Source organism: Lepidochelys kempii, chromosome 5 (genome assembly GCF_965140265.1).
Source record: "Lepidochelys kempii isolate rLepKem1 chromosome 5, rLepKem1.hap2, whole genome shotgun sequence".
NCBI lineage: Eukaryota > Metazoa > Chordata > Testudines > Cheloniidae > Lepidochelys > Lepidochelys kempii.
The window spans coordinates 27990523-28008878 of NC_133260.1; the positions used below are offsets into that span (position 1 = coordinate 27990523).

The window sequence follows — 18356 nt, forward strand, 5'->3', positions numbered from 1 at the left end:
GAAAAAAGTCAGAGCCAATATTCTAAATAGCTATTAGACAAATATATTTAACTGCAGCACATGAGTCTTTTTAAATTAAAATAAAATCCTCAGATTTGGCAAAAATATTACCCCACTTTTACCAAACCTATATTTGGTAAAACTGAACCAAGGGATCTTTGTTCATGCAGAAGTCAGATAAATTAATTTGGACTTTTCCTGCCAGAACTCATGTCTGATGTTATGATTTCTAGCCATTCTGGGACATTTGAATGTGTTAGCTTCAGATTTATTTTCTTTTAAAAGGATTGGTTTTGAACAGAATTTATTGCACAAAATAGGTCTACTTTTTTTTTTTTTTTTTGAATGTATGTATTTACATTCCAGGAATTTTCAAACAAAATCCTTTAGGATTTTGTTGGTCTGGAGTAGATATACTCATTACTTTATCTACTGAAGTGATGTCAGAAGGTAGGCACGATTGTGACACATGTACATGCTTAAGAGATCATATCACCAGTTCCCTCTGCCCTCACCTTAAAAGGAGCTTTTAACTCTTAGGATATAGTCCTCACTAAATAATGGCATTTCAACCATCAAATCAGCGAGTGTTAACATAGAAAACGTATCTATAAATAGGATAATTTTGAAAATGTTACATTTTTTCATGACATACTTAATTTTACCTAATGCTGATGACTAGCAACCCACAAACACATGAATGCTTATATACTGCTGGCCCTCTGACTGAACATTTGCTTGCTTTTCCATTATTAAGGCTACAATTCTGTCACAGAGGTTGCGGAAGTCACGGAATCTGTGACTTCCAAAGATCTCCGTGACTTCAGCACCGGCGGCTGGGCGCTGCAGGGTCCTGTCGCCTCCCGCACCGGCAGGGCACTGTGAGGCACCCCTGCTGCCTGAAGCAGCAGGCCCCCAAGCTCTGAGCCTCCATGGGCAGCAGAGGTACCCCAGAGCCCACCGGCTGCAGCAGCAGCAGGGGGACCTCCGCAAGCCCCCAGCTGCCACTGAGGGGGACCCCACACAGCTCCCCACTGCAGCAGCGGCAGGGGGGATCCCTGCAGCTCCCCATTGCCAGGGAGGGAGTAGGGGGACCCTGCAACTTCCCACCATCATGCGGGCTCAGGGGACTCTGGAGCTCTGAACCCTCAGAGATGATGGGAGCCCCAGAGCTCCCAGCCACCCTACAGCTGCCCAGCCCATTCCCATTTTATCATGGATATTTTTAGTAAAAGTCAGGGACAGGTCACAGGCTTCCATGAATTTTTCTTTATTGCTCGTGACCAGTCCCTGACTTTTACTAAAAATATCCATGACAAAAATCTTAGCCTTACCCTAAAGGGGACCCACCCATCTTTGATCCCTTCTGTGATCACAGAAGGTCTGTAAGGTTCCCAACTTCTTGCTGGCTAATATTGAAACCATGTTAAACTTTTTTACGAATTTCCTTGGGTTTTTCCCCATCCCAATGGTATTTGGGAAGGAAATGACAAGTGGTTTATATACCAGCATTTGCTCTACTTTTACAATTGTAATCAGTGGAAAATATCCACTGGATTCCAAGTATATAATTCAGAAGCCATTTATAGAAGCCTAAATTATAAAAAATTATTAAATTTACTCACATGAACTTTTTCACCTCATATTTGCCTACTGTGAGGTTTCTTGCCCGTTTCAAGCCTAAGAGTAGAATATAAATAATGAACAGCAAAAAAATCTTTCACAGGATATTATAAAAACCTCTTTCCAAGAGACAGAGGTTTATTTAAAAAACAAAAATTTAAAAAAACCATTTATTTCCACTTGCATTTCCTATCAAACCACTCACTAAGGAAAATCACCTATCCAGCTTACAAACATTACAATCTAGATCAATCTAATATCATAACTCCAAAACATAACACTCAAACACATTCAGACTCCTTAGGTCCGTAACAAACTCCTTTTCAATACCAGCATACAACCACCAACAGCTCATACATCTTTTAATTCCTCAAAAAACACAGAGATGTAAAATCTTATCTCTGTCATCAGCAAGATTAAGAAACATGCTTGTGTTAGAAAAATCTATAACGTATTTATCAAGAAAGAAATATAAAAGGTCAGAGTTAAGTTGTGCAAGAAATTTTTTTTGAGGATTTGGAGGGTACATCTTCAGTGAAATCTGCCTACAAGTCTAACCTTTCCCTTTCCCATTTTACTCTCCTTTGTGCCTCCATTACTACTAATATTGGGGGATGGGCAGCCTTGCAGGCAAATTTGCCTAACACGCACAGCTTGTGTCTCCTAGCCCACTCCCTCCAACCTTTTTCCAACTCTTATGGCATGTCTACACTTAAAACGCTACAGCAGTGCAGCTGTACCATTTCAATGTACACACTACCTATGGTGATGGGAGGAACTCTCCCATCGGCGTAGGTAATCCACCTCTCTGAGAGCTTGTCTACACTGGCAAGTTTTGTCACCAAAAACTGACTTTTGGCAACAAAACAGCAAGACCATACACACTACAATGGGACTTTTGTCGTGAAAAACGCCCAGTTTTGGCGACAAAAAACTTCCACCCCTATGAGAGACTTTAGTCTTTCCCCCTTCCTTTATTGTCAACAAAGAGCCAGTGTAGACACTGCTGATTGTTTTATCGACAGAACTGGCTTCCGCCAGTATCCCACAATGCCTATCCTGATTGCTTTGCTCAGTGTTTTGATCTCTGCTGCCCTGCAGACATGCGCCCCTCCCCTTTCAAAGCTCTGAGAAGTATCTGTGTGCTGCTCCATTTCCAAATCATTGGAATGCTCCTGTTCTGCCCTGCACTAGGAACACTAGGAACAGACTGCTGCTGCAAGGGGAGGGGGACAGACTGCTGTGCTGCTTTGCCATTCCTCAGCATGGAGAGCTCACAGAACTACTCATGATGCTGCTCTCAGCAGCTGAGGGGGCTGTGGGAGAACTCTGAGAAGAAAGGCATCTAGGACAATACCATGTCTCTATCAATAGCCTGCAGTTGGAATGATAGCCTGGCGTAAAACTGAAGAAGGGAACAGGGATGGCTTGGGAGTGGAGTAGAGATGTTTATGAGAGAAGTGGTGCTGTGGAGCTGGGAAAGTTGAGCAGTAGCATCATGAAAAGAAGTGGTTGACAACGGAAGTACACGATGGCCACTGGGACATCTGTGAGCTCTTGATCACTAAGGCTTTGTCTACACTGGAAACTGAATGACAGTTCAGGTTGCTTGGAGGTATCTCGTGTACTTCCAGAAAGTCAAGTTCAGCAAAACTCAAAACTTCTAAAAGCAAGAAATACAGAATTGAGGTAAAGGTCAATGCAACCTTAATTTTGACTTCCTTGAGCTATAGGAATAATCTCCGTGCACTTCAGCTGCACTCACTGTATAAGGTGTAGCTGTGTTGAATGATGCAGGAATTAGATGGGTTTCAGAGTAACAGCCGTGTTAGTCTGTATTCGCAAAAGCTTATGCTCAGATAAATTGGTTAGTCTCTAAGGTTCCACAAGTACTCCTTTTCTTTTTAGGAATTAGATGGAGCAACTCTGCAGAGTTCTGATTGTTATACAAGGTGATGGGGGGGGATATGACTCCACCCCTCACCTCACCCCTATGCATGATTAAAGGAAAGAGGTGCACAGGTACTTTCAAAGATCTAGTGTGCCTCCTTTCAGCACCGTGTTGCGTAGGTTGCATTAGTAGCAGGGCTTCTTCTTGCAATGGGGCTTCCCAACAGTTAGTTACAATGGAAGTGTGGACTATGGGCTTAATGAAAAGTAAATGAAATTTAGCAATAAGTGGTATTGCGTGCATAAGGTGAAGGGGTTGCAAAATTTAAACAGATGTGAGGGTTTTTTCTGAGTAAGGCTAAGCACTTGAGTGTTGAGCAGGTAGAGGCAGCTCCTGTTCAGTACAGCACAAAGGCAGAGTGCAGGTATGTGCGTTATGGGCATACTGGGCCATCTTTCAAACAGAGCAGAGTTAAGATTTTGTGGAACTGCACTTTAGCTCTATTTCATAGTTTTCAGCCTTTAAGATTTGCTGAACTCAACTTCCTGGAAGAGCATGAGATAACACAGAGTTAATGTTGTCCATTGGTAATCAAGTATGTCAGTGAATTTCCTTCTTTTGTCAATTGGTTCCCGCAAAGAGTGCCATATACAGCTGGGGTAAATGCCCAGGAACTGAGACAATTTTGGATGGGGACAGGAGAAGGGTGTTGGTAGAATGGGTCAATCTTAAAAATAAATAGTTGCCCCTCCCCACCTCCAGGGGGCTTTATCTCAGAAATCCCTTGGTAAAATGACCCCAAATGCGGACCACCAATCCTACCCTGCATACCACATTTCACGATATTCTGAGAAGCCATGTGGATTTCAGAGCACTTAGAAGAGTCTAAGCTTTAAAACAGAAAGTTGATTTTAACCTTTAACTGGAGATCTGCTATAATCACAGAATCGTAGAACTGGAAGGGACCTCAAGAAGTCATCTAGTCCAGTCCCCTGCACTCAAGGCAGGACTAAGTTATCATCTAGACCATCCCAGACAGGTGTCTGCCTAACCTGCTCTTAAAAATCTCCAATGACAGAGAGTCTACAACCTTCCTAGACAATTTATTCCAGTGCTTAACCACCCTGACAGTTAGGAAGCTTTTCCTAGTGTCCAACCTAAACAACCGCTGCTGCAATTTAAGTCCATTGCTTCTTATCCTATCCTCAGAAGTTGAGGAGAACAATTTTTTTCCCTGCTTCTTGTAACAATCTTTTAAGTACTTGAAAACTATTTTCCACATTTAATTCTCCACATTAAACAAACCCACTTTAAAAAAAAACAAAACAAAAAAACACTTTCCTCCATCACCATGTTTTTTAGACCTTTAATAATTTTTATTGCTCTTCTCTGGACTTTCTTCAATTTGTCCACATCTTTCCTGAAATGTGGTTCCCAGAACTGGACACAATATGTCACTAGATGCCTACTAAACTCAGAGCAGAGCGGAAGAATTACTTCTCGCATCTTGCTTATAACACTCCTGCTAACGCATCCCAGAATGATGTCTGCTTGTTTTTGCAACAATGTTACACTGTTGACTCATATTTAGCTTTTGATCCACTAGGATCCCTGGATCCTTTTCCACAGTACTCCTTCCTGGGCAGTCATTTCCCATATTGTACGTGTGCAACTGATTTTTCCTTCCTAAGTGGAGTACTTTGTATTTGTCCTTATTGAATTTCATCCTATTTATTTCAGACCATTTCTCCAATTTGTCCAGATCATTTTGAATTGTAATCCTATGCCTCAAAGTACTCGTAATCTCTCCCAGTTTGGTATCACTTGCAAACTTTATAAGAGTACTCTCTTTGCCATTATCTAAATCATTAAGATATTGAACATAAGTGGACCCACAACTGATCCCTGCAGGACCCCACTTGATATGCCTTTCCAGCTGGACTGTGAACCACAGCTAACTACTCTCTAGGAATAGTTTTCCAACCACTTATGCACCCCACCTAACACTAGCTTCATCTAGGTTTTATTTCCCTTGTTTGTTTATGAGAAGACCATGTGAGACAGTATCAAAAAGCCTTACTATAGTCAAGACATACCACATCTACCACTTTCCCCCCTCCCTATCCACAAGGCTTGTTGCCCCGTCAGAGAAAGCTATTATTTTTGGGGAACATGATTTGTAATGAAGACTTGTGCCAAACAGGATTTTTTTCCCCGTTTAATTTTAAAATTTTAACAGAATTCTGTGATCAAAGCACCATGATAATGCAGAGTGAGTGAGTGTAGTTTTGATTTGCAGTAACTGTGGTGGTTTAAGCTAAAAGATGCTAAACACACATTCAAAAACACCCTTTCGGGGCTAAAGTTCAAAACAGATTGATTTAATTGTTTTTCCTAGAAGAGTTATTAAACTATTTTATTCAAAATGTTTCAGAAAATTCAGTTGTCCTCTCAACAGTACTTGTGGTAAACTAACACTGGAATCACGACTAATTTCATAATATTGACACACTATGGATCAAATGACTGATTGTCCTGCACACTTACACATGGCTTTAGCATCCAGCCAATCAAATAAGAAAATGTGCCAAATTTCTCAACTGTGAGGGTGACTCATTAGAACAAACCACAAATAGAATGGTCAGAATCTGAATCTCTTGGATGTCTTAAAATCAAGACTGAATACCTTCCTGGAATAAATGTTTTAGCCAAACTCAAGTTATGGGGCTCAATATAGGGTAACTGGGTGAAATGTAAGGCTTGGGATATAGAGGCCACACTAGATGATATAATGGCCTTAAACTTTATGAATCTATGAATTATCAGTTGCCTAAAGAAATAAGGATCTCCCGTGAAGAAGAATATGAAAACATACTTTGGCTACAGAATTAAGCATGTAAATACTTTGTTTGTGCTTTGTTAGATCCATTTGGGATATCCTCATGAGGATGACATGACCTTTCATAGTATAATCCACAAGTATTTATTACTCCTGGGGGCATTCTGTGCCTAAAAAATTCTGCACACAATATTTTAAAATTCTGCAAATTTTATTTGTCAACATACTATATAATCGTGCCAGTTTCAATTATTTTGGTAATTTATTTCAAAATACCTGTCAGCAAGTATGTCTGTAACAATACAGAGACACACAAAAATTACCCCAGGAGAAGAGAGTTAAAGAAACCCCTATGACAACCCAGTTCCTATTTCTCTGTCCCCTTTCTCCCCTCCCTGAGCCAAGCTGTGGGGCCCCCCTCAGCCAATAGCTTTTCAGGTCCTTCTAAATACATCTTTATTTTGTGCTACGCCGATTATATGAATTGGCTGCACTTCTGTACAGTGTGCCAAGTACATACTTACATAAGATTTAGTTCTGCAAACATGCACAAAGTTTCATAATTTAAAATAATTTTTAAGCTCCTTTGGAGAAGTTACTTCATATAATGGATTCCAAATTATGTTTACTCGTGAAAATACATCTTATTTTCCTTAGCATGGAAGTGTCAAACTAGCTTATGAAAATCAAGCTCACTTGCTTCTGCTTCATGTACTGCCTCTAACCAACAGAAAATGTTCTTAATGTAGAATCATTATGAGGAGAAATGATGGCTGTAAGTTGAAGGAAACCAAAAAGTCTCTTAGGGGTAAATCCATAGATACATTCTAGAGTAGAAGCAACTTTTTAACCCGAAAGCTGTGTAAAGATACAAGACCGTGTGCTCTTCAATTTAGACACACTTTGATCTAAACAAGAACCCCTCCCCCCTCCAAAAAAAAAAGAAAGAAAGAAACATTAACCTAAGATGCCAACAGCACTCTGGACTCACTTTAAAATGTTCCAATTTTTCCACAAAGCAAAGAGACTTTCCAAATCTGGCAGTCCACTTTTGAATATAAAAAAACGTTTCTAGAGGAAAACTTAGAAGCAGTTACTGGATCAGCAACTACTGATCTAATCACTACTACTTACTGCTAGCTACTAATTACTGAAACAAACGGTTGTATTTAGACTAGGTTTCTACATTCTTGGCTTAAGGTCATATGTATAAAACATAGTATCTATCTTTTAGGACGGGATGGGCAAACTTTTTGGCCCGAGGGCCACATCGGCATAGCGAAACTGTATGGAGGTCCGGGTAGGGAAGACTGTGCCTCCCCAAACAGCCTGGCCCCCGCCCCCATCCAACCCCCCTGTTCCCCATCCCCTGACACCCCCCCCCCAGAACCTCCGCCCCATCCAACCTTTCCCTGCTCCCTGACTGCCACAACCCCTATCCACACCCCCACCCATAACTGCCCCCCTGGAACCCCACCCCCTATCCAACCGCCTGCTCCCTGTCCCCTGACTGCCCTCAGGACCCCCGCCCCACCACCACCACCGCATTACCATGCTGCTCAGAGCAGCAGGAGCTCGCAGCCCCGCTGCCCAGCAGAAGTGTGCTTCCCGGTAGGAGAGGTGGGCCAGAGTGCTGGTGGCACAGCACACTGAGGCTGAGGGGGAGGGGCCAGGGACTAACCTCCCCAGCCGGGAGCTCAGGGGCCAGGCAGGACGGTCAGCCGTAGTTTGCCCACCTCTGTTTTAGGAGATATGTTGAATGTTGTACTATTGACGCAGCAGAAGTAAATGCAATACATTCTAGAGCATAGGACATAATTTAGGGAAAGCAAACAGAGGGAAGACAAGATGGTGGGAGCACTTCCATTTACATTAGTTTACTTAAATAAAGAATCCAATTGTATCTGAAATCCCTGCTTAAATTAAAAACCCATTTAAATCCTGACTCCCTACTTGTATCAAATTCTACCACTGCTTCATAGAGAGCTCATATTCAATTAGTCATATGTACTCCTGTCTCTTTCTGAAATACAGCTGAACAGAGGAGAAATTTAACCAAAAAGTAACTGTTTGATGGCATACACAAGGAAACTGTAAAAGGAATATATAAACAGAAGCAAACAGGAAAAAATATTGATTCCCTGTTTTGGAAATAAAGGTAAGCCTCATCTCATCCTATTCACTGACTCTTTGAACATAAAATGGTCAATGTGACCAGAAGTCGCCTGTTCCAGGAAGAGATAATGAAGTATTAAAATAGAAAATCATTTTTACTGTACATCTAAAATATACCACATTTACTCCTTCATTTTTCCTTATTAAAGAAAAATGAAAAATAAAACCAGAAGATAGGAAAGCATAATGAATTTAAGAGTAAACATCTCTAAATATTCTGGGACCAACAATAACACCGCCTATAAGTAAGAAACTGGCAGATGGTATCTGTGTCAGTATGTTTCCTAGGGTCACATAACTGAGGCTCTGCCTAGGGTTCTAAATTCTTGGCTTGTTACTCAGCTCCGTCAGTCATATGCTGCAGACAGTGTCAAGTGTGGGAATCTATAAGATTCACCTTAGCAGTAAACTATTTCTTCAAACTATTCCACATATACACTCATATCTACAAAAAATGAAAAAACATATTAGATAAGTCAAAACTGGTTTTTAAAGAGGAAAAGTATGCACTTTGTAAAAGTCAGTCTTAGGAATACCAAACTGACACAAAAACAGAAATATTTAGACTATTTGCAGTGGGTTGGAATTCTATAATCACTTTAAAAACTCTAATCTTTTGCAAGACACTGAAAACCTGAGTACCTAACCCCGATTATGTCATTCATCTTATTTCAAAGTTTCAAGACATTGTTGCTAGCTTGATTCAAAACAATATGATATTTTCAATAAATATACAATATACTCTGCAAAGAGCTAGATATTTGATATATATTTGTCAAGGGAAAAAAAGATCTGTTTGTCAGTGTACAAAACTGTGTTAGAAGTTGGTCTACTCATAGTTCTGCCACTAATCGGTCTTTCCTAATCTTCCTAGCCACTAGATTTTCACAGAATTCTGAACTAGGTGAAAGGAAACTGCCTCTGTTCTCCAGGCCTCTGGATGATAGTGTCTTCGGCTGCACAGATAACAGTATATTTGGATGCTTCATTCCTCAAAATTTGAGACCATAATTATTGTTAGGTGTGGTAACCACAGTATCAAAGAAGATGAAAGACTGCACGACATGGCTACAAAGTATTGGTCCTCAACTGCAATTCTCAAGAACCATAGTTGGCATGGGAATTGGGATGTGAAGATAACACAGTGGAGTCGCATCTTACGCAGGGGTTAGGTTCTAAAGTCAGCGCGTAAGGTGAAAATCGCGTTATAGTCAAAATTACCCTTGAAAATCCCTTAAATCGCCCATAAAGTACAGTATACTGTACATGGTTGTGTATACAACCCTGTACAGTAATGTATAATGTATACAGTAAAGAGTACATATGCAAACTATAATTTTACAGTATTGTATTTTTAATTACAGGGGGTCGTCAAGGTTTGATGTCGATCCAGGAGACAGATGACAGAGCTTGGGTGATGGAGAGCGAGTCGTAGATGAAGTGGTTGGCTCTGGTTCAGCTTGAGAAGTTGATTGCGTAGGCTCATCTACTGCTGGTTGTTTTTCCTTGAAAAAACATGGTGATTGGCATCTGTCGCTGTTGTCTCTTGAGGTGCTCAAACATTTATTGATACGGTCTCAAATCATCCGTAATACGATGTGTGATTTTGAGGCTTCGTTCCATAGAGGGATCGTATTCAGAAATTAAATCATTCAAGTGTTTCGCTGCTTGGAACACTTCAGCAAATTTATGAAGATTCCAACTTGCTGGCTCTTCCTGTTAGTCGTCATCATCTTAGTCTTCTATAGACCAGTGCTACTCAAAGCGGTGGTCTGCAAGCCATCGGCTGCCGGTCTGCGCGCATATTGAAAAAAAAAATTGCCAGTCCCCCACATCAGATAACTTGAGAAGCATTGCTGTAGACGATTTCATCAGTTCCTCTAACTCTTCATTAGTCAATGTTTCTCTATGGCTCTCAATTAATTCTTTAATTTCTTCCCCAAGGATGTCGACAAAGCCATCACCACCCACTTGCCTGGCCACCTGAACAATGCGTTTCACTTCTTTGTCAATGGTCAGGAAACCCTTAAAATCATTCATGCATTCTTTCCATAGGTTTCACCAACATGTATTGACTGTTTCAGGCTTGATTGCATCCATTGCCTGTTTAATATAAGTGATACAATCGGCAATGTTGAAGGACTTCCAACACTCCATCACATAAAGATTGGGATCAGCATCCATAGCGCTACGTATCCGTGAGAACATAAGCCTTGCGTACATGGCCTTGAAACAGCGAATCACGTCTTGGTCGAGAGGTTGGAGGAGATATCGGGGGGGGGGGGGGAAGACTACTTCAACATCGTTATGCGCAAACCAGAGTGCCGCAGGGTGGCCAGGAGCACTGTCTACGATCAGCAACACTTTAAAGTCAAATCCTCTCTCTTCAAGGTACCGCTTGACCTCCGGAATTAAACATTTGTGGAACCAATCCAGAAATAATGCTGCCATCACCCAAGCCTTTTTATTTGATTGCCAGAACACAGGCAGGAGATTTCTCTTCTTGCCTTTTAGGGCACGGGGATTTGCAGCCCTGTAGAGCAAGCCCGGCTTTATTAAATGCCCAGCCACATTGCCACAAAACAACACAGACACATGGTCTTTAACTGCTTTGAAGCCAGGGGCTTGTCTTTCTGATTTTAAAGTGTAAGTGTGGTTGGGCTTTTTTCCCCCTAGAAGAGCCCAGTCTCGTCAGCATTAAAAACTTGTTCCGGAAGATAGCCCTTTTCTTTTATGATTTTCTTTAATTGTTCGGGGTAGGCTTTTGCTGCCTCTTCATTGGCAGATGCAGCTTCACCAGTAGTCTGCACGTTTCTGAGGTTGAAGTGATTCCTAAAACTGTTAAGCGAACCTTAGCTGGCTTTGAATTCCTTCTCATCAGAAGGCTGTCCCTCTTTGGCGGGAGCTTTGAACAGCGCATAGAGGCTAAGAGCCTTCTCTTCCAACATGTTGCCATCGATAGGCACGGGTTTACGGTTCACGTCTTTCAGCCATAAGTTTAATGCCTTTTCAGTCTTCACTAAAGTCTTATCACGCACCTGGCTCGTCACGGTAGCAGTTATTGGAGCACTCGATACCACGGCTTGACTAATTTCTCTCTCTCGAATCTTGATGGCACAGATGCTAAATTCATTGCAGCCATATTTATGCGCCACATTGGAGACCGACATACCATCTCTCAATAAGTCCAACACAGCCAGTTTTTCCTGCAGTGTTGGAACAGACCGCTGTTTTTTCGGTTGAGCACCAGATGAAGTAGTTGACTTGCATTTAGGGGCCATGTTGTATGAAAAATACATACAGTATCTTTGAACACTAGAATCCCACTCAGCGCGGCGAGATGCTTGCACTATGAGAGGCACACGAGAACTGAGACCGAATGAGGGAATAGCAGATTCCCCTCTCCCATCTCACGCTCATTCCGAGGCATATGCTCATTGAATGGAAAGGTGGGTGGACGCGCCCGCACTATTTACAGATATCTTGGTTTTGTTTTTTTTTGCCGAGCACATATAGCTGAATTCACATAAGTTAAATGTGCGCATGATGCGACTCACCTGTAGCTCTAAAGGAAGCCAAGCTATATCCTGATGAGTATCAGGATCGTTAGTGTCTCTATGGGAAATCTCACTTTCATGTCAAAGTTAAACAAAATTTAAAATAAGCCTATGAAACTGAGGTAAGGCTTCTTATCTGCCTGTAAAACTCTATGCATACTTTAAAAGATTAAACATGAAATGGCCCTGCTCCCATTTGTGTGCAAAAGACTATGATACTCAGACATCTAGGTATTATACATTATCATTTTTGCAAATGCTTTTTAGGACATAAGGAATAGACTGAGGCAGTTAACAGCATAATATAAATGACATAATTGGCCCATAGAACAGATTTATATTTGAAAGATCAGGACTGGTCACAAGTCCCACTCTTTTTTGATACTTGAAAAAAAATTTAAAGTAGAAATCTATGCTTTTTTTCAGATAGGGACAGTAATGATGGATCCAATGTCTATCAGGGTGTGCATCACTAACATTTGTAATTAGATGGGAGAAAAAGAAAGTTTAAAAAATTTAATTTTTCATTTAGAAGTGAAGTTGGGGCCTGGCCTTCAATCACAAAATATTAGGGTTGGAAGAGACCTCAGGAGGTCATCTAGTCCAATCCCCTGCTTAAAGCAGGAACACCACTAACTAAATTATCCCAGCCAAGGCTTTGTCAACCTAAGCCTTAAAACCTCTAAGGATGGAGATTCCACTACCTCCCTAAGTAACCCATTCCAGTGCTTCACCACCCTCCTGGAGAAATAGTGTTTCCTAATATCCAGATCTCCCCCACTGCAACTTGAGACCATTGCTTCTTGTTCTCTTATCTGCCACCACTGAGAACAGCTGAGCTCCATCCTCTTTGGAACCCCCTTTCAGGTAATTGAAGGCTGCCATCAAATCCCCCCTCACTCTTCTCTTCCGCAGACTAAATAAGCCCATTTCCCTCAGCCTCTCCTCATAAGTCATGTGCCCCAACCCCCTAATCATTTTTGTTGCCCTCTGCTGGACTCTCTCCAATTTGTCCACGTCCCTTCTGTAGTGGGGGGACCAAAACTGGATGCAATACTCCAGGTGTGGCCCCATCAGTGCCAAATAGAGGGGAATAATCACTTCCCTCAATTTGCTGGCAATGCTCCTACTAATACAGCCCAATACGCTATTGGCCTTTTTAGCAACAAGGGCACACTGCTGACTCTCATGCAGCTTCTCATCCACAGTAATCCCCAGGTCCTTTTCTGCAGAACTGTTGTTTAGCCAGTCGGTCCCCAACCTCTAGCGGGGCATGGGATTCTTCCTTCCTAAGTGCAGGACTCTGCACTTGTCCTTGTTGAACCTCATTCGATTTCTTTTGGACCAATCCTTCAATTTGTCTAGGTCACTCTGGACCCTATCCCTACCCTCCAGCTTTTCTACCTCTCCCCCCAGTTTAATGTCATCTGCGAATTTGCTGAGGGTGCAATTAATCCCATCATCCAGACCATTAATAAGGAGGTTGAACAAAACCGGCTCCAGGACCAACCCTTGGGGCACTCTGCTTGATACCAGCTGCCAACTAGACATCAAGCCATTGATCACTACCCGTTGAGCCCGACAATATAGCCAGCTTTCAATACACCTTATAGTCCATTTATCCAAGCCATACTTCTTTAATTTGCTGGCAAGAATACCGTGGGAGACCGTACCAAAAGCTTTGCTAAAGTCAAGATACATCACATCCACCACCTTCCCCATATCCACAGAGCCCATTATCTCATTACAGAAGGCAATCAGGTTGGTCAGGCATGACTTCCCTTGGTGAATCCATATTGACTGTTCCTGATCACCTTCTTCTCCAAGTGCTTCAGAATGGATTCCTTGAGGACCTGCTCCACGATTTTGCCAGAAACTGAAGTGAGGCTGACTGGGCTGTAGTTCCCCGGGGTCTCTTTTTTCCCCCCTTTTCTAAAATATGGGCACTATATTTGCCTTTTTCCAATCGTCCGGGACTTCCCCCGCGCACCATGAATTTTCAAAGATAATGGCCAATGGCTCTGCAAACACATCAGCCAACTCCCTCAGCACCCTTGGATGCATTAGATCTGGACCCATGGACTTGTGCACATCCAGCTTTTCTAAATAGTCCTTAACCAGTTCTTTCACCACTGAAGGCTGCTCACCTACTCCCCATACTGTATTGCCCAGTGCAGCAGTCTGGGAGCTGACCTTGTCTGTGAAGACCAAAGCAAAAAAACCACCGAGTACTTCAGCTTTTACCACATCATCTGTCACTATTTTGCCTCCCCCATTCAGTAAGGGTCCCACACTTCCCTTAACCTTCTTGTTGTTAACACACCTGTAGAAACCCTTCTTATTACCCTTTACATCCCTTGCTAGATGCAATTCCAATTGTGCCTTGGCCTTCCTGATTAAACCCTGCATGCTCTAGCAATATTTCTATACACCTCCCTAGTCATCTGTCCAAATTTCCACTTCTTGTAAGCTTCCTTTTTGAGTTTAGACTCACCGAAGATTTCACTGTTAAGCCAAGCTGGTCGCCTGCCATGTTTGCTATTCTTTCTGCACTTCAGGATGGTTTGTTCCTGTGCCCTCAATAAGGCTTCATTAAAATACAGACAGCTCTCCTGGATTCCTTGCCCCCTCATATTAGCCTCCCAGGGTATCCTGCCCATCAGTTCCTTAAGTCTGCTTCTCTGAAGTCCAGGGTCCGTATTTTGCTACTCTCCTTTCTTCCTTTTTTCAGGATCCTGAACTCAACCATTTCATGGTCACTGCTGCCTAGGCTGCCACCCACTTCTACTTCCCCTACCAATTCTTCCCTGTTTGTAAGCAGCAGGTCAAGAGAAGCACAGCCCCATGTCAGTTCCTCCAGCACTTGTACCAGGAAGTTGTCCCCAACACCCTCCAAAAACTCCAATCAGGAAACCCAAATGCACAGTGCACTTCAACTGCTCTGAGCCACAAGTTGCAACAACCACTTTTATTACACTAAAAGAGTATGGTACGAACTTGATGGCATCACAAGCTGTGTCAGAGAGAAGTCTGTTTTTATACCTCTTGGGAGTTTTTGAACCCTTCCATTCATCTACAACCCTACTTTTTGGTGTAGGGCAGTGGTTCTCAAACTAGGGCTGCCGCTTGTTCAGGGAAAGCTCCCGGTTGGCCAGGCCAGTTTGTTTACCTGCCGCATCCATGGGTTTGGCTGATCATGGCTTTCACTGGCTGCAGTTCACCGCTCCAGGCCAATGGGGGCTGCAGATAGCGACATGGGCCAAGGAATGTGCTGGCTGCCCTTCCTGCAGCCCCCATTGGCCTGGAGTGGTAAACCATGGCCAGTGGGAGCCGCAATTGGCCGAACCTGCAGACGCAGCAGGTAAACAAACCAGCCCGGCTCACCAGGGGCTTTCCCTGAACAAGCGGTGGCCCTAGTTTGAGAACCACTGGTGTAGAGGGAGCACTTGTGAACTTGTAATCACTGAAACTACAGATTCTTAATCCAGTAGATAAGAACTCAAAACCCTGTTTGAATGATTTTTATCCTTTTTATTCACACATTTCTTTGGTGGCACCCACTCTGCCCACAGACATCAGAATTTTCTGTGCTTGATGGTGGCTCTGCCAGAGGGTGAAAAAAAAAATCTATTTTTAGGACAGAAACGAACTTCCTGTTCTTATCAAACTCAAAAAATAAGTTTCTTTCTTGTTTATGTAGCATGTACACTTGGATAATTCTAATCTCCCAGATGTTAGCGAATAGGAAAAACCTAACCATTCTGGTTTTGAATTGAGATAATCCCACTTGATTTGGGGTAATTATAATTCTTTGATCCCCACTATAGTGGGGATCAATTCACTGGATGTTATAGACCACTGGCATTAAATAGCCTCCCCTAAACTGTCCCAGATTCTTCTGAAGGGAAGGAGGAAATTCTGCCCTTTTATGAGAGAAAAGTTGCAATTGTTTGTGGGATGCCACAGTAAGAGTTTTTTTTCTGAATTCTGATGAGCTGGAAGGGTGTTATTTGGCTCTTTTGTTTATTTGGCTCTTTTGTTTAGCTGACTTTGATAAATTAGTGTAAAGTATTTCAAATAAAGAGGAAGAACTTTTGATGTGTGTGTCATGATAAGGAGCTCTGGATGGGACTGCTGGTCCAGGACAGATTTCTGAAAAGGAAGTCTGGACAAAAATTGTTGAGAATTATCCAAAGGGGCAAAAATCTCACTACACACTGCAGACTCTCCAAATTCTCTGTAAAGGCTAAGCCTGCATGAAGCGGGTGTCAAGAGATTCAGAGCCGGCCTGGAAGAGAGAGATTTGTCAGTGGTACTGAGGATGATCAGCTCTACTTTAGGACCTTCTGTGCTTTGTACAATGGTAGATGTAACTTCACTTGTGGTATGAAGAGCTCTTCCTGTAGTGAAGGGAACCGTGGGTGAAGCTGATCTGCTTGACTGCATCGACGCAGACAGCACTGATGCATAGCTCAGGCACTCAGAGGAACTCAATTCAAGTTTCAACTTCAAGGATGCACACTTTAAAGACTTCGGATTGGCTTCTGGACAGGTTTCAAGGAGTCCTTTGTCTAACCGCTCTTATGCTCAAATAAATTGGTTAGTCTCTAAGGTGCCACAAGTACTCCTTTTCTTTCTGCATGAGAATGAAGCAGATTTGACAACCTTCACTGTTGTTGGAACCAGTGGCATGAACAGGTATAAAAAATTGGCCACTTTTGGAGGGGCACTTTGTGTCCCTGCAACCAGAGGAGCTGCCTTTCCTTCCTCCACCCCCACCCCAACTCCTGCGTCCAGAGGAGCTGCCTCTCCCCGCCACGGCCCGGTGGAGTTGGCTCTCCCTCTCTCCCCCACGGCCCTGTGACTAGAGAAGTTGTCATCTCCTGCCCTGGACCAGCACTGAGGAGCTAGTTCTCCCCGCTACAGGAGGTGGAGCTGGCTCTCCTCCTTTCCCACAATGGCCCAAGGGCCAGTGGTGCTGACTCTCCCTCCCTCCACCGCCCAGGGGCCGAGCAGTTCGCTCTGCCTGCCCCAGGGGAGTTCTGTGCCCAGGCTGATTTGTGGGGAACTGTGCCCCTGCTTGCCCCCCCCTTGTGCACACCCCTGGTTGGAACTTAATAAAAATTAGTTGATGTACATGTAGTAATAGAATCCAGATCATTTTCTTAACTATGTTGGTTTTACAGTGACAGGAATAAATATTTTAGTCACTAAAGATAGCAGGTATAACTCAAATATACATAATGCGAAAAAGTGTCATAATTCCTATTCATTTCCTTTTATCAGAGGATTTTGGTATTTAAACACAGAACAACTTAAGAAGTTACCTGTATCATCCTTTCCATCACAGATTTCTGAATGAAATTTCAGTCAGGTTTTTCCTTCCCCAACAACACTCGCTGAAACTGTCAGCGAGGAGACTATATTTTCAAGCCCATATAATCACCCCCTTAAAGTAGGAGTTTTGAAGTATGAGTAAGTATGGAATAAATGTAACTGGAAAGGGATTAGCTTGATCAAAAGAGATACTAAATACACTTTTAAAAACATTAGTCAATTTCCATACAAAATCAGGATCTAATATACTACTAAGGCATTTATATACTGCTCACTATTTTGGTGTTTGTGCACCAGTTACCTGGACTGAAGTGAAAACTATAAATCATACCACCGTGAATCAACAGTAAATATAAGTAGGAAAAAAAAGGCCTCTTACCTAACCCTCTCTGTTCTAGTCTACCCAAATTCTGCTTTTGAAATATTTCTTGCCTCCTGTTAAGACCAAGCCACAACTCTTCTCTCTGAACTGCTCTACTGGCTATCCATTGCTCTGTGTATTTCTGCCTTACATTAAAAGGTACATTTCTACTTATAACCGAATTAGTCTCCTTTCACTTTCCCCAGATCTCTGGAAACACTCCCTCTATGTCCTCCCCCCCCGCAAACATCTCCATTCCTTTTTCCGTGCAACTCCATTCCCCTCTCAAACCTATTCCAGCTTTGCGCACGTCATTCAAATTTCTACTAAAACTCACTTCTGTCACAAAACCCATGAGTGAATTAAACAAACAAAAATTCAGCCACCAAGAGGTAAGTGAACTAATGCATAATCTTGTTTGTTCTCTCTCGCCATGGTGTCACATCTAAATTCTGAATCATAAATTCTTCGCAGCAGGGACTACTGTGAGGGTCCTAACAAACATCTGGCATAGTAAAAATAAAATAATCATTAAAAGAAATTACCACTGAACAAGCTGTACCAGTTAAGTTC

At 42.4% G+C, this 18356-nt stretch overlaps 1 protein-coding gene across 7 annotated transcripts in view; it reads right to left on the reverse strand.

The window, feature by feature from the left end:
* RICTOR (RPTOR independent companion of MTOR complex 2) overlaps positions 1–18356 on the reverse strand; it is a 189001-nt gene that overhangs the window by 133021 nt on the left and 37624 nt on the right. The gene's annotated exons all lie outside the window — the stretch shown is intronic.